The sequence below is a fragment of the Dermochelys coriacea genome, chromosome 17 (assembly GCF_009764565.3).
Source record: "Dermochelys coriacea isolate rDerCor1 chromosome 17, rDerCor1.pri.v4, whole genome shotgun sequence".
Taxonomy (NCBI): Eukaryota; Metazoa; Chordata; order Testudines; family Dermochelyidae; genus Dermochelys; species Dermochelys coriacea.
The window spans coordinates 24,640,445-24,656,951 of record NC_050084.1 but is presented as its reverse complement, the minus strand read 5'-3'; the positions used below and the strand labels follow the sequence as shown (position 1 = coordinate 24,656,951).

The 16,507-nt window shown below is 50.3% G+C and overlaps 1 protein-coding gene across 2 annotated transcripts in view; it reads right to left on the bottom strand.

Moving 5' to 3' along the window:
• The window catches only part of SEPTIN4 (septin 4), an 82,955-nt gene that overhangs the window by 43,018 nt on the left and 23,430 nt on the right, over positions 1-16,507 (bottom strand). The gene's annotated exons all lie outside the window — the stretch shown is intronic.

The following is a 16,507-nucleotide window of genomic DNA, read 5'->3' as shown; positions in this document are numbered from 1 at the left end:
CTGTACTGGCACTGCCAGAGGAGATCAGTGGAGAGGCTGCACTACCGAAGGAGACCGTCGGGGGTCACAAGTAACTCTAGATGCTCAGCACTTGCTGCATCTTCAACACAGCACAATCTGTGCACCCTGCAGCCTCCCCCATGTGCGGTGAGGTGATGGACACTGCAGGCAGTGATAGCCAGCCCCACCCCCCATGCCCCAACTCCCGCTGCCACATTTTGGCTTCCTCCTATCTCTTCACATGCCTGGATGTGCAGGGGCACAGGGCTCCCATCACATCTGAATGTGCCCCTGTCTGCATGCCTATGCACACATGCGATGGGCTTGTCTGTGTGCCCACTGGCTGAGTCTGCCGATGTCTATGTGGAGGTTTGTATATATGGACATGTGCACATTATGGAGGTGAGTATCTGCACTGCGCACGTCCCTGTGTGCACACGGGGATGCCTGTGTCACAGATAGGTAATTGGTCAGGGCTGATTTCACCATGCACACACAACCCGACAATAAATACCTCCATCGACACTAATCATAATTTACAGCTAGGCAAAGAAAGAGAACTGCTGCTTGAGGGCGTATCAGAGTGGCTGGAAGGAGATTTACTTGGTATATTTTGACATTGGATGTGGATAATTTGTGTGTTAATTTGTGCTTTAACTTTCTGAATCTCAACATCCGCTGTCATTAAATAATTAGTCTGAAACCCCCCCCCCCGAACTTCCTGCAACTGTGAGCGTTTAAATATCAAAACAGCTTAAAACTAAACATTGCCATTATCCGCTGCAATTATAAAAACCCAACTGCCAAGCCCAAGCAAGAGGTTAGAAACAGAAGCGAAACAGGCTGGCCCTCTGCAGGGTTCTCCAGTTTAGCTTTGTCCCATTTCACTGAGAAGGCCCAAATAATCCCACCTCCACCCTGCAAAAAGGCCTTTCAGCTCCCCCGGGAGATGGTTCTGCAGCCTGACCTAGCTCAGTAAGGCTGATATTGGATTGTGTGGCTGCATGTGCCGGGAGCGTGTGGCTCCATGTGTCTGACTGCACATACAGGCCCCTGCATGTATCTCCAGTGTTCACACACTCACCAGCATGCGACAGAGCTGCATTACGGACCGTGAATGTCACGGCCAGACCAAGAGTTCATTCCAACTCTTGCTCAGTTTGGGGACCCCCCAGAGACTTTCGCAGGCCAAGCCCAGGCCTCTCCCCTGCAGTGGTGAAGCTCCCCATTCCTGTGCTGAGACCATAGGGGCAGCTGGCAGTTCCTGCTCACCATTTCAGGCACACTACTCAGCGCAGGGACCAGGGAGAGTAGCCCAAGGGCTGGCTCACATCCTCGCTTCCCCCCTTCCCCAGCAGAGAACAAGTCCTGTTCGCTGCCCCACATAAGGCAGGCAGTGATGGCGAGCCCGCTGTCCTGTAACCGGGGAGCACAAGGAATAGCAGCCACGGCAGAGTAGCTCAGGAAAGGATGCCGCTCCTCCCATCCCTAAATGGCTCCCCAGGACTTAGAGCCCAGGAGGAAAGGTTAAGCAGGGGCCTGGCCTGCATGCCTGAGGCACCCACATGGCCCTGCATGCACCTCAGCGGGAGACAGTGTGTGCAATTACCCCAGGAGCCAGCCCTACCTGAGAATGGTGCCCAGCCTGGACTGGGCCGCAGATAGCGCAGCAAGGAGCAGCTATGTCACCTCCTCCCATTCCCGTGCTAGCAGGTTTACGCTTCACCCTGGAGAGCACAGGCTGTCACTGCTGCATGTGAAATCCCTGCGGGACTGGAGAATTGCCTTCCTCCCTCGCTGGGGTCCCAGCCCCCCGGGTCGGGGCAGCAGGGGGCAGGCACTCCCATTTCATGATAGTCCTGATGCCCACCATAGCCACGGTCAAACGACGGGAGTTCCCTAGGCTGCGGGAGGAAGCCTCTACGGACATGCCCTGGGCCCTCCCCAGCCCTCTGGCACACAGCACGGCTCAGTCACTGCCCTAACCTCCAAGGTGCCTCCTCCATTCAATCCGCCCCCCTGGAGCTTGCTGCTGACACTTCCCCAGCAGAGGGTCCCCTACCCTGGAGCAGACTCTGCCTGGGCCGAGCGCTCGGCTCTGCACCCAGTCTGTCCCTGATGGTAGGCTGGGCTCCAGCCTCCGCTCAGCCTGGGCCTGCAGCTCCCTGTGACAACGGGAGACAGGGACAGACGGCTTGGGAGAGGGGAGGAGCTGGGCAGAGCCCAGAGAAGAACACAGCACACACCTGAGCTGTCGCAGGTCAGCAGGCTCATGGCTTCTGGCCCAGGAACTGGGTCCCTCCGGCCTCCACTGACACAAGCTCTACAGCCTGTTTACAAGCCATCCCAAGCAAAGAGGGATTCCCTGGAGGGCCACCCTGGGAGGCAACAGCCCTGAACCCAGTGCAAAGTAGCTCTCCAGCACCCAAGAGCCCTCCAGAGCATGCAGGAGGCCCGCCCCCCGGCTCCTCTCTGCTGTCTGCATGAGACCTGAAGGGGGGCCTCAGGCCAGATTGGAAATCCCTCCCAACCTTCACAATACTTGGGGGCTGGGCAGTCGAGACATATAGGTTCTCTCCCTCCCAGCCTGGAAGGTCACTTCCTATTGCCATGTCAGATAGATCATTTTACCAGACAAGAGCCCAGAGCCAGGCCAGCCGTGGCAGGGCCAGCAGAGCTCAGAGCCCAGAGAAGCTTAGCTGAGCGAAGGATGGATGAGCCAGGGCAAGGCACAGAGGGGCCAGCCATGCTGAGAGCAGGTGCAGAGCAGAGACTGTAAGCAAGACTCAGGTCTGAACCCCACAACCTCGAAGAGACACTCAGCTGAATTCTCCTGCTTTGGATCCCAGCTCTGCCCAGATAAGAGATGAGCTAGAACCATTCCTTCACCCCCACATACAGAGCTCAGAGATCCCAAACCTTACAGAGCAGCTTTTGCCCCAGCAAAGCCAGTGTGGGTATGGGCTATCTCTGCCCAAGGAATTCTGCCCACCTGGCTTTGCCTCAAACTGCTGCACCTGTCCTTAGGGGGTGGGGGATTCTGTGTACCCCCAAGCCAGCTGAGACACAAACATTTCCCACAACCCTCCCTGCACTTGCTCTTTACAGGGATGCTCTTTACAATGTGCAGCACCCTTCTAGGCCATTTTCCCCAGATCCCACATGGGATCCTGGCCTGGATGCATGAAGGCATGCTGGCTGTAGCCCCAGGTTCGCCAGCAAGCTCCTCCACGTGGCAGCTGTCCTTTCACAGCCTGATGTTTTTAAGGGCCAGGGAGTGCTCTCAGCTGCCCTTTGGACTCCTGTCCTAGGAGAGACAATGAGATTGACAGCAGTTGCAGCCGAAGTTGGAGGCAATATGTGACTCAAAGAATTAACTGGCTGGGCTGCACCAAAACCAAGGTCATGTTGCTTCCCGGGCTCCCCTGCCTTGCTCAGGGGCCTCTCCTGCACCAATTCCCCACTGCAGGGTTCTCGGCATGTCATACCCAACCTGCTGTTCCCATTTCCTCTGCTAAGTCACCTGAACGCCTCTCCCCAATGACTCCTACAGGCAGCAAGGACCCATCTCCACAGTGGGCTGGAAGAGGCTGGAATTAGGGTCGCTGTGGGTCCCCTCCCCCAGCAATCCCACACCATCTAAAGCAGAATTTGTTATTACAAATCAATGCCCTTCATTATGTTTGTGGAACTGCAGCATTCCTCTCCCACTCCTCCCCCCCCAGCCCGGCTGCCCTCAGGGCCTCACTCCCTCTCCACCCTTGCAGAGGTCACCATGCAACACAACAGTGCTTCGCAGCAGCGCACACACTGCCTCAGTGCTGCAGCTCTGTCTGTCCCATGGCCAGGCGAGCAGCTGCTCCTGGAAAGGCTGCTACCATGCTGCAGGCTCAGGCCAGGCCCCCAGCCATCTCCTGAAATGAAGCTGTCCTGGAAGGGTGAGCGAGCAGCCCCGGCCAGCAGGCCAGTCTGTGCCATGCTGGTGCAGCTCACCACTAGCCCGTCTGGGTGCTAGCGCTGATAGCTGGGCTGGTCTCTCCGGACGTCTGCACTGCAATAGAAGACCCATGGCCCAGCCGCCACTGGCGTGGGTCAGCTGACTCGTGCTGGGGCTGCAGAGCTAGAAAAGTTTCAGAGTAGCAGCCGTGTTAGTCTGTATTCGCAAAAAGAAAAGGAGTACTTGTGGCACCTTAAAGACTAACCAATTTATTTGAGCATAAGCTTTCGTGAGCTACAGCATCCGATGAAGTGAGCTGTAGCTCACGAAAGCTTATGCTCAAATAAATTGGTTAGTCTCTAAGGTGCCACAAGAGCTAGAAAACTGGCAGGTAGATTTTTGAGCTTGGGCTGGAGCCTGGGCTCTGAGACTCCATCGGGGGCAGGAGTGGAGGGTCCAGCCCAAGCCCAAATGTCCCCATGGCTATTGTGAGCCTCCCAGCCCAAGCCTGAGTCAGCTAACCAGGCTCTGAGACTCACTGCCAGGGGGTTACTGTAATGTAGATGTACCCTCAATGGTCACACTCAGCAGCTCTAATCCCTGCTAGGGCTTCCCTGGCTGGGTTCCCAGCTGGCCACAGGAACGAGTCCACAAAGTAAACACCCCAGACAGACACAGTAGGTCCCAGAAGGCTGTGCCGAGGGGGCAGACCCTTCCTGAGAGGGCGCAGGCTAAAAGGGAAAAGGAGGAGACCTGGGAGGGTGCAGCATGACAGAGGAACAGGACCAAGCCCCTTAAAATGGGAGTGGGGAGAATGCAGGGAGAAGCGTCTCTAAGCTCAGCATAGTGAACGCCCTGGACAGAGGGCCCCAGCTGGCTTCCTGGAGAGGCACTGCGGGGTCAGCCCCCAGGACAGCATTTAGGGCAGCCTGAGCCACACACATGACCCCCCCCCCCCACACACACATGCAGCAGGGGCCCAGGAGGACGTGGCTGGATACTCCCTACCTGCAGCTCGCTCTTCGGCTGGGCGCTGGAGGCCATGTCTGACCCTCGGGGATGTCCGTCCAAGGGCGAAAGAAGATGCGAATGGGGAAGCGGTGCTGCTGGGGCTCATTAAGACGGGCCGGGGATGGCCCTGGCAGAGCTCCGCCCTCCCAGAGAAGCTGAGCCCGGTGGCTATGCAGCAGAGCTCAGGGAGCTGCCACTCCAGAGGGACGCGTGCTGGAGATGCCTGCGCACGGCTCTGCCAGGGCAGTCGCTGGCGCACAGGGAGGGCAGCTGGCCTGTGGCTCCCATCGTGGCTACTGTGGCTCAGCCACATGCTGCCCAGCTCGCTGGCGGGAAGGCAGGAGCTGACGGAGGCAACTTGCCAAACAGTAACGCACATCCAGAGCCACCCAGCCGTTCCAGGGAGCCACAGACGCTGCCAGGGGTGGGGGTGGTGGAGAGGGGTTTTGAACAGAGCCAGGGACAGAGGCAAGAAGATATCCTTATCCCCAGTTCAAGATGGGGAGGCCAGGACAGGTAGCCCCACCCCTGGCTCAGGACAGAGCAAGACAGACAGGCTGCGGGGCGGCTTTGGGCTCCTTCGCTTTCACTCCAGCACCACAGTTGGTGGCAGCTGGCGGGGTGACGGGCAGCCCTGCGGGAAGGCTGGAGAAGCAGCAGCAGATGGTGCTAACCTAACCCGAGGCCGCTGGGAGAGAACAATCTGGCAGGGTCAGTGGAGGCCTGGGCTGGAAGGTGCAGGCCATTTAACCAGGCTGTGCAAAGATTAATGGCTGAAGAGTCAAAGCCCAGGAGGCAAACCAGAAAACTGGCTGGGGAGCAGGAGCCAAAGGTGAAGCCCCCCGCTGAAAGGGCTGGCTGAGGGGCTCCCAGGCCCTGTTGCTGGGAGCTACAACCAGGCTTACACACGAACCTGCTGCCTCCACAGATCGTTATTCAGGTAGCAGTGTCATGCACAGGGAAGTCAGGAAACACCAGAATTACGGTTTCCCGGGTGGCTCTAATTCAGCCTCCTCGTGTGTCTGTGCTCTGAGACAGCCTTCATTGCATGCCCATGCTCGATTCTTCCCATAGGTTCCTGCCTCCCTCTGCGCCAGGACAGATGAAGGGGCAACTTGCGATTCTTTATGCTCGTCATTCAGGACATGGCCTTGGCGGTACTAGCACCCAACCAGAGTCTGCCCTGTTTCCTTGTGGGCTCTCGCACAGGCACTCGCTCAGCACCAGAGTATCGAGTGCGTCACGGTACTGATGATGCTGGGTGAGGAGAGCCCAGCATCACCCCAATTCACAGATGGGGAAGAGACAAAGGGAGTGGCCCCATGCAGGGAACCAGTGACAGAGCCGGGATTCGCACTCGGGACCTGTCCCTCCAGAGCGTCCTGAGAGATACTGAGTGCTCCCAGCTCCTGCCGATGGCAACTGCAGCTGGCAGTCAGCAGCTCTGCAAAGCTGAGCTCAGCTCACTCAAGAGGCACACAGATAAATGAGCCCCCCCCACCCCGCCCCAATCAGTAGCTACACTCCTTATGCAGGTGGAAGGGAGATGTTGGCATAGGAACCCCACCACAGTATCACCCCAGGGGAATCCTGAGGGGGCAGTTATCGTGGCTTTCTGGCTGCTTTATGCAAAGTGCAGGCCAGCCACGGGCTTGGGCTGAGTTAGCTCTGATTGACAGCAGTCGGAGCGAGAGGAGAATCAGGCTGGTTTTATAGGACTCTCAAACTGGAGACAGAAAATAGTGATGAAAATGCAACAAGGCTCCAAAGGATCCAGCTGGTGAGCTGGCAGACAATGCAGTGGGGAGCCCTTGGGACTCAATGGGGACTGTGAGACCTTCTTGGAGAGTAGAGTTTGGGGCCTGTGAAGAGGCTCTATAACCATTTACTTGCTGCCAGTGAGAGCCTGGCTGTAAGGCCCATGGGCAGCATTCAAATGCCAAAGGGCTGAGCCTGGTGCTGCAGAGGGGACTTGGGGGCCATAATGGGGATGGTGTCCCTAGCCTCTGTTTGCCAGAAGCTGGGCATGGGTAACAGGGGATGGATCACTTGATGATTCCCTGTTCTGTTCATTCCCTCTGGGGCACCTGGCATTGGCCACTGTCAGAGGACAGGATACTGGGCTAGATGGACCTTTGGTCTGACCCGGTGTGGCTGTTCTTATAACATTCAGGGCCCAGAAGGAGCAGTGGGAATCAGTGGCATTGCCCAGTGTGAACGGAGTCAGCTTCCCACCAGATGACATGATGGACTCCAGGGGCAGCAGAGATGCGGATAACTCAGCTCTGTCGGTGTGTCCACACTAGGAAAGGAATGGGAGTTCTTCCCACCCGCTGGTTGGCCTGTGGGGTGATCCTAGTGAGGAGAAGGCAGTATGCACACAGTTCACCGCACTCTGCTAAGACGTGACCACTGCCTTGTCTTCATGAGGACTTTACCTAGTGTGAGTTACCGCAGCTTTTCCTGGAGTGTCTGAGTTATGGGGGCTCCAGTCAGGAAAAAAGAAGGGACTCTGAGATGACAGCAGGGGGTGGAGGGAAATGGTTCACTCTATGAGGAAACCAGGTATAACGATGCTGGTTCTGGCGGGACCCAACTGAGAGTGCCAATTCAGGACAAATTGCTTAAACCAGGGCAGTTACAGCCCAAGGCTAGGGTTTCTATGCACACCAAGGCAAACCAAACCAGCCAAACAGAGAAGACTTTGGTTTTACCCCACTGGCTAACCACTAGTCACACAAGCAATTCCCTTAGACACTCCAGTTTCCCAATATCACCACCAGTGCCACTCGTTATGGGGACAAATGGTTATGAAAACCGATACCCCAGTAAAAGAAAAAAGGTTGTCTCGATCCCAAAGGACCAAGCCCCAGACCCCGGTCAATATACAAATCAGATCTTACCCACAAATCACGCTGTTGCCAATCCTTTAGAATCTAAAATCTAAAGGTTTATTCATAAAAGGAAAAAGATATAGATGAGAGCTAGAATCAATGGAATCAATTACATACAGTAATGGCAAAGTTCTTGGTTCAGGCTTGCAGCAGTGATAGAATAAACTGCAGGTTCAAATCAAGTCTTTGGAGAACATCCACAGCTGGGATGGGTCTTTCAGTCCTTCGTTCAAAGTTTCAGTGTAGCAAAGTTCCTCCAGAGGTAAGAAGCAGGACTGAAGACAAGATCGAGGAGCTGCAGCAGCTTTTTGCAGTCTCTTGCCATGTGGTCTTTCTTTCTTTGTTCCAAAGACTAGCTGTCCATCACATGGCCTGGAAACACCTCAGAGTTCTGTCCATAGGCATGTCCCTAAATACCTTGCTAGTCCTAAGGCGTGTCTGCCTTCTCTCAATGGGTCAGTTGTATAGCTGATGGTCCTTAATGGGCCACCAAGCAGGCTAGGCAGAGCTGACACCAACTTATCTGGGGTGTCAACCAGAAGCATAGCACAAGTTTGAACTACAGACAATACAGAGCCAATATTCATAACTTTAACTACAAAAATGATACACACATATAGACAGCATAATCACAATCAGCAAACCATAACCTTGTCTTAGACACCTCATTTGACTCCTTTTATATAAGATTTGGTGCCACTACAGGACTTTGGTTGCAATAATGATCTATACGGTCCCAGATTATGTCAAAAACATCACACCCCCAATGCAAAATTGATGCAGGAAGGGATGATACAAACATCACTGATTGCATCCCAAGAGCTTCCCTTCTTGGTTCTGTCTTACTACAGCAAGTATTGGTGTATAATGGAAATGGTTTATCAAAATCATGTTCAATAACATGACTGAATCTTTTTACAAACTCAAGGTAAAACTTGGTTAGAACAATAGTGGATTGGATCTGCTTTTGCAGCATGGTTCCTGTATGTCTCATGTGATTTTGCCAAGAGCTAAAGAACATAACTACTTTATCCATGCAAGCTCTGGCAAATGTTTGGAACCCAATTAACATCAACTTAATGTAGATATTACTGTAATGTAGATATTACTGTAGATATTACTGTAGTTTATGAATCTTGGCATTTAGCCATGAAAGCAATACGGTAGTGTGCCTCAGTTTCCCTTTTCATACAGCACATCAGGTTTCAAATGTCTTTTTCCCTGTGAAAAGTTACAATACTGTTTACAGCCCTTAACTGTGAAACGTCAGTATAAAAAGGACTTTTAATACAAAGTGTGTTCTCATGTATTCCTTTTACCATGTTCAAGGGATTTTCCAAAAGATTAGGCACATTGTACATTTTTACAGTTTTTGGTAATAGCAACATATTAGTTACCAAAATTACCATGAGCAATAACAACAAATTCATTGCAAGTGTCCATCTACATTTACGTTTGTTATTCCACACCTTTGGCTCAATACTATTGGGGTTTGGGCCTTTAGGGTTAGCCTGTGGCTTCCCTTTGCAAAATTAAGGTCTCTTTTTCCTCCTTGTCCTGAAGGATCAAACCCTGATTTCTCTTGCGTAACAGAATTCACTGGCTGATTGGGTATGCTCTCTGTGCTAACAGCTATTAGCTTCTTCTCCCTACCAGCCAAGTAATTTGCATTACCACAGACAGGAGCCAGTTCATCAGTTTTCAGATCCTTAGCTGCTACCAATTTCAAGGCTGGACTCTGTCTTAAAGAGAAACCATCCATTTTCACTAACAAGCCAGACTCAAAGCTCTGTTGTCCTTCCCTTACCAACTCTTGCTTCCACATGGAATCAGATGTTAAGTTCACTGAGAGAATACAAGTCATATCCAAAGCATCTAGAGATGAGGAGTATACCTGCCATCCCCTGCATTCTCGAGAGATTAACTGCCCAGCTGTTCTACTTTGCAGACTCAGCTACCAATCTTCCCTCCGAACCTGAGATACAGACTGTTCGCTCACAGAATCAGCATGGAGACATTCCTCTCTCAACAACCTTGTCTCCCCAACAAGCTGGCCAAACCCAGCCACTTGGTTATAGGACTCTTCAACTTTCTTAACAGCTTTCACTCCATCTGAGACCTTCTCAAAGCTATCCACGCTGGATCTTTCAAAAGGAAAATCAGTGGATCCGTTCACCACAGAAAATTTCTGGCTGTTAGGAACTAAAACTTTCTTGATTAAGTTTCAGAGTAGCAGCCATGTTAGTCTGTATTCGCAAAAAGAAAAGAAGCACTTGTGGCACCTTAGAGACTAACAAATTTATTTGAGCATAAGCTTTTGTGAGCTACAGATTATGCTCAAATAAATTTGTTAGTCTCTAAGGTGCCACAAGTACTCCTTTTCTTTTTTCTTGGTTAAATCACTTTCACACCCTTCAGTTGCAAAGACTACCATGAGGATTCCTTTCCCTAGGAGCTTTTCTAAGCAGCAATTCAACCCTCACAGAAATTCTGCCTTTACCCTCTTCACCTAGGGCTTGCTCTAAAGGAACACTTCCCTGAGCAACAACAGACTCGTTCTGGGTCTCACTTACATCCAGAATCACCTCTGAGCCAACTACACTATTTTCAACCATCACAGGCTGAAAGGCACCTTCTGTCTGCTCCACAAACAAAGAAGGGCTGGAGACACATTCTCCTTTCCCAGACACACAGCTTGGGATCTCATTTCCCTTGTCCCAGCACATAGGGCTGTTCACAGACAACTGCTTGGAGACCAGAGTAGCTCCCTCCATAGGTAAGTCAATACCCCTGACGGACACAGGCACATTTCCTTTACTATCACAATTCTCCACCCAGATTAACAGGTAAGGTATAGGGACACTCATCTTCCACTCTCCTCACCTTCCCACACTGCTGACTAGACAAAGCCATCAGCTCAGAAGGCTGCCTAGGCTCATCCAAACTTTCCTTCCCAGGCACCTTGCCATTCCCCACAGATAAACTGCTGCTCTTCTCACTACACTGAGCTACTTCCAGCAAATCACAGTTACCCTTTTCCAGGTTCACTTTTACAAGCTGTACTAGCCAACAATCCATCCCCCATCAAAAATCTACCCTTTCCTTTCTCAGTTAGGGCTTCAACCTGACCACCCACTTTAATCTGCTCCTGAGAAACCTGGTCCTGAGCAATGAGTTCTTTCTGTGCTTGATCTAATTCCAGATTCACTTCTGAGACATTAGACAGACAGTCAGAAGCTTCATTCATAGACAAACAGCTACTTTCCAAAGATAAATTTTGGGAAAAACCCTCCACAGACACAACTTTGGGATTCATCCTCTCCTGTGCCTGGTTTGTGTTAACTTGACTGAACATAGCTTTTATCATTTCCAATCATAAGATCCTTAGGGATTGGGTTCTTCACTCCCACAACCATGATGCCCTCAAATCCCTTCCATTTAAGGTGGATTTTAGCCAAAGGCACCCTGACAAAATACTCAGATAGGGCTACCACAGTTACACTTTCATCTCGCCAATAATCTTCCTCCCTGACAAGACTTGCTTTAACCAAAATAATATCTGCTGCGAGGTCCCTCCAAGCCATACACCTTACTCCATTCACTTCTGCACTGCTAATAAACTCTGTGTTATTTTTCCCATATTTAGCTTTAATATGAGTTTTAAGGTCAAAGTCTTCAGAGACCACAGAAACAGCATTTGCACACGGGGTACCAGCGCTGGGCTCTGTTGTGGCTTGCCTGTGAGTTTATAATAACAGGATTAGCATTTGCCATGGCATTTGGGGTTGCTGGTTTTGGGCCGCCCTTCAGGGTTGGGCAATCTGGTCTCATGTGGCCCAGCACACCACAGTGATAGCATTCAACCTGTTTATTCTTGTGGTGAGAGTTCCTACCCTCTGGGCCCCCATGAGCTCCTTTATAAGAGTCAGGGCCAGGTTTACTTTTAAATGCTTCCCTCCTCTTGTACTAGGGAAAACGGTGATTAATTTCCCCCTGGGGTTTTTAACCTTCCGAGCCCTGTTTTGGGTATGGACATCTGCAATCGCTGCAGCCTGTAGGACTGACTCAGTCTCTATCACACACAGCTGCTCTCACATGGTCAGGCACGATATCTAAGAACTGTTCCAAAGTTATTAACTTCAGCAGTTTTTCAAAACTGCCATGCATCTTTGCTCCCACAACCCACTTTTTAACAAAACCCATCAGCTTATGAGCACATTCTACAAAAGTACAATCATTAGACATTTTAAATTTTCTAAACTTAACCCTGTAAGAATCAGGAGTAACCTTGAACTGCCTCAACACAGAATCTTTAAACCGCTCATAATCCAAGGCTTCTTGTTCCCCCAATTCATTAAATACCTCCCTGGCTTTCCCTGTCAGGATGGTCAGCAGGACAGACATTCGCTGATCATCGGAGATCTGGTACAGATTGCAGAGGCATTCAGAAGTAGACAAAAACTCCTCTATGCCCTCAGTATCGTTGTAAATGGGACACATCCTCTCCCAGTTCTTCTCGTGGCAGTGGGGAAGGGGAATACCAGGTGGCGATATCTTTCTTCGCTCTTCCATGACTTGGAGCTGAAATCTGTCTGTCTCCTGTTCCATCTTGTGAGTCTCCTGTTGCCCCTGTCAACCTTTCTCCTCAGCCACCAGCAGGTCCAGACGCCCCTTAGGAGTTTTTCTTCTCTCTCAGCCGCCTCTTTCTCTCTTTCAACAGCTTCTCTTTCGAACTCAGCATTCTTCTGCTTTTCCAGCAATCGAAGATCTGCTAGATTCCGTTCATGCTCAAGTTGCAGTTTATTTGTTGCCTTTTGCACTCTAATTTTTTCTGCAGCTTCTGTAGCCTCAGCTAAGGGCTGTGCTCCTGCCTCCTGATCATTGGCCACTAACAGATTTCTCAGTTCTTGATTTGTAGCTTTCTTTCTAAAGCTCATCCCCTTTTCTGAGCACAGATCTTCCAGGGCTTTTTTGCTAAGGCCCTCATATGCTCTTCGTTCACCCATTACAACTGCTCTTTAACCAACCCAACTCTCAATACTAAAATTCAAATTTGGATAGTGTGGGGTTCTGAGCCAAAGTTTAATTGACCTGGTTCTGTGGATCCAAGCACAACTACACCACTGTAATGATGCTGGTTCTGGCAGGACCCAACTGAGAGTGCCAATTCAGGACAAATTGCTTAAAGCAGGGCAGCTACATCCCAAGGCTGGGGTTTCTATGCACACAAAGGCAAACCAAACCAGCCAAACAGAGAAGACTTTGGTTTTACCCCACTGGCTAACCACAAGTCACACAAGCAATTCCCTTAGACACTCCAGTTTCCCAATATCACCACCAGTGCCACTCGTTATGGGGACAAATGGTATGAAAACCATTAAAAGAAAAAAGAAAAACCAGTAAAAGAAAAAAGACAGGTTTCAGAGTAGCAGCTGTGTTAGTCTGTATTCGCAAAAAGAAAAGGAGTACTTGTGGCACCTTAGAGACTAACAAATTTATTTGAGCATAAGCTTTCGTGAGCTACAGCTCACTTCATCGGATGCATTTGGTGGAAAAAACAGAGGAGAGATTTATATACACACACACAGAGAACATGAAACAATGGGTTTATCATACACACTGTAAGGAGAGTGATCACTTAAGATAAGCCATCACCAGCAGCGGGGGGGGGGGGGGGGAAGGAGGAAAACCTTTCATGGTGACAAGCAAGGTAGGCTAATTCCAGCAGTTAACAAGAATATCAGAGGAACAGTGGGGGGTGGGGCGGGAGGGAGAAATACCATGGGGAAATAGTTTTACTTTGTGTAATGACTCATCCATTCCCAGTCTCTATTCAAGCCTAAGTTAATTGTATCCAGTTTGCAAATTAATTCCAATTCAGCAGTCTCTCGTTGGAGTCTGTTTTTGAAGCTTTTTTGTTGAAGGATAGCCACTCTTAGGTCTGTGATCGAGTGACCAGAGAGATTGAAGTGTTCTCCAACTGGTTTTTGAATGTTATAATTCTTGACGTCTGATTTGTGTCCATTCATTCTTTTACGTAGAGACTGTCCAGTTTGGCCAATGTACATGGCAGAGTGGCATTGCTGGCACATGATGGCATATATCACATTGGTAGATGCGCAGGTGAATGAGCCTCTGATAGTGTGGCTGATGTGATTAGGCCCTATGATGGTGTCCCCTGAATAGATATGTGGACAGAGTTGGCAACGGGCTTTGTTGCAAGGATAGGTTCCTGGGATAGTGGTTCTGTTGTGTGGTGTGCGGTTGCTGGTGAGTATTTGCTTCAGATTGGGGGGCTGTCTGTAAGCAAGGACTGGCCTGTCTCCCAAGATCTGTGAGAGTGATGGGTCATCCTTCAGGATAGGTTGTAGATCCTCGATGATGCGTTGGAGAGGTTTTAGTTGGGGGCTGAAGGTGATGGCTAGTGGCGTTCTGTTATTTTCTTTGTTGGGCCTGTCCTGTAGTAGGTGACTTCTGGGTACTCTTCTGGTTCTGTCAATCTGTTTCTTCACTTCAGCAGGTGGGTATTGTAGTTGTAGGAATGCATGATAGAGATCTTGTAGGTGTTTGTCTCTGTCTGAGGGGTTGGAGCAAATGCGGTTATATCGTAGAGCTTGGCTGTAGACAATGGAATGCTTCCTCAGCTCTCGTCCCCTAATGCCCCTACTCTACTTGTGCTACAATCTAGCTTTCATTCAGATCATACCACACGATCCATTGTCTACAGCCAAGCTCTAGTACAAGCATAATGGTCATTTGTAAACTGCCTTGTGCTAGGTGTCCCCAGCTCATTCAGCTGTGGCCCAGCTAATGCCCTCAGGTCTGCTCAGAGGGCAGAACATAGCTCAGTAAGTGGCAAGCTTTAATGGGAGCCAGAAGACTCACATCTCGTGCCCTTTAGTACTGCAAGGATACTTCATCCTTCCCCACCTCACATGCATTCCTTGCACATGCTGTTTACTTTGTACTTTCCACCACCTCCAAATCTCAGTTCAGTTCCTGTTACACCTTTACAGCACGGCACATCCAACCAAGGGGAATGGTGAAGAGTTCTCTTTTTCTGCAGTCTGGCTGCTGCTTTGCTCCGGGCTGGCCAGCAGGAGGCACTGCAGCCAATGGCCCCTCCTTGAAGGCCCTGTCACTGCATCAGAGGCACGGCCACTGCCAAAGGGTTGGAGCAAATGCGGTTATATCGTAGCGCTTGGCTGTAGACAATGGATCGAGTGGTGTGATCTGGATGAAAGCTGGAGGCATGTAGGTAGGAGTAGCGGTCAGTAGGTTTCCGGTATAGGGTGGTGTTTATGTGACCATCGCTTATTAGCACCGTAGTGTCCAGGAAGTGGATCTCTTGTGTGGCCTGGTCCAGGCTGAGGTTGATGGTGGGATGGAAATTGTTGAAATCATGGTGGAATTCCTCAAGGGCTTCTTTTCCATGGGTCCAGATGATGAAGATGTCATCAATGTAGTGCAAGTAGAGTAGGGACATTAGGGGACGAGAGCTGAGGAAGCATTCCATTGTCTACAGCCAAGCGCTACGATATAACCGCATTTGCTCCAATCCCTCAGACAGAGACAAACACCTACAAGATCTCTATCGTGCATTCCTACAACTACAATACCCACCTGCTGAAGTGAAGAAACAGATTGACAGAGCCAGAAGAGTACCCAGAAGTCACCTACTACAGGACAGGCCCAACAAAGAAACAACAGAACGCCACTAGCCATCACCTTCAGCCCCCAACTAAAACCTCTCCAACGCATCATCGAGGATCTACAACCTATCCTGAAGGACAACCCATCACTCTCACAGATCTTGGGAGACAGGCCAGTCCTTGCTTACAGACAGCCCCCCAATCTGAAGCAAATACTCACCAGCAACCACACACCACCCAACAGAACCACTAACCCAGGAACCTATCCTTGCAACAAAGCCCATTGCCAACTCTGTCCACATATCTATTCAGGGGACACCATCATAGGGCCTAATCACATCAGCCACACTATCAGAGGCTCGTTCACCTGCGCATCTACCAATGTGATATATGCCATCATGTGCCAGCAATGCCCCTCTGCCATGTACGTTGGTCAAACTGGACAGTCTCTACATAAAAGAATAAATGGACACAAATCAGAGGTCAAGAATTATAACATTCAAAAACAGGTCAGAGAACACTTCAATCTCTTTGGTCACTCGATTACAGACCTAAAAGTGGCAATTCTTCAACAAAAAAACTTCAAAAACAGACTCCAACAAGAGACTGCTGAATTGGAATTAATTTGCAAACTGGATACAATTAACTTAGGCTTGAATAGAGACTGGGAATGGATGAGTCATTACACGAAGTAAAACTATTTCCCCATGTTATTTCTCCCCTCACCCCGCCTCCCACTGTTCCTCAGATATTCTTGTTAACTGCTGGAAATAGCCTACCTTGCTTGTCACCATGAAAGGTTTTCCTCCCCCCCCCCCCCCCCGCTGCTGGTGATGGCTTATCTTAAGTGATCACTCTCCTTACAGTGTGTATGATAAACCCATTGTTTCATGTTCTCTGTGTGTGTATATCAATCTCCCCTCTGTATTTTCCGCCAAATGCATCCGATGAAGTGAGCTGTAGTTCATGAAAGCTTATGCTCAAATAAATTTGCTAGTCTCTAAGGTGCCACA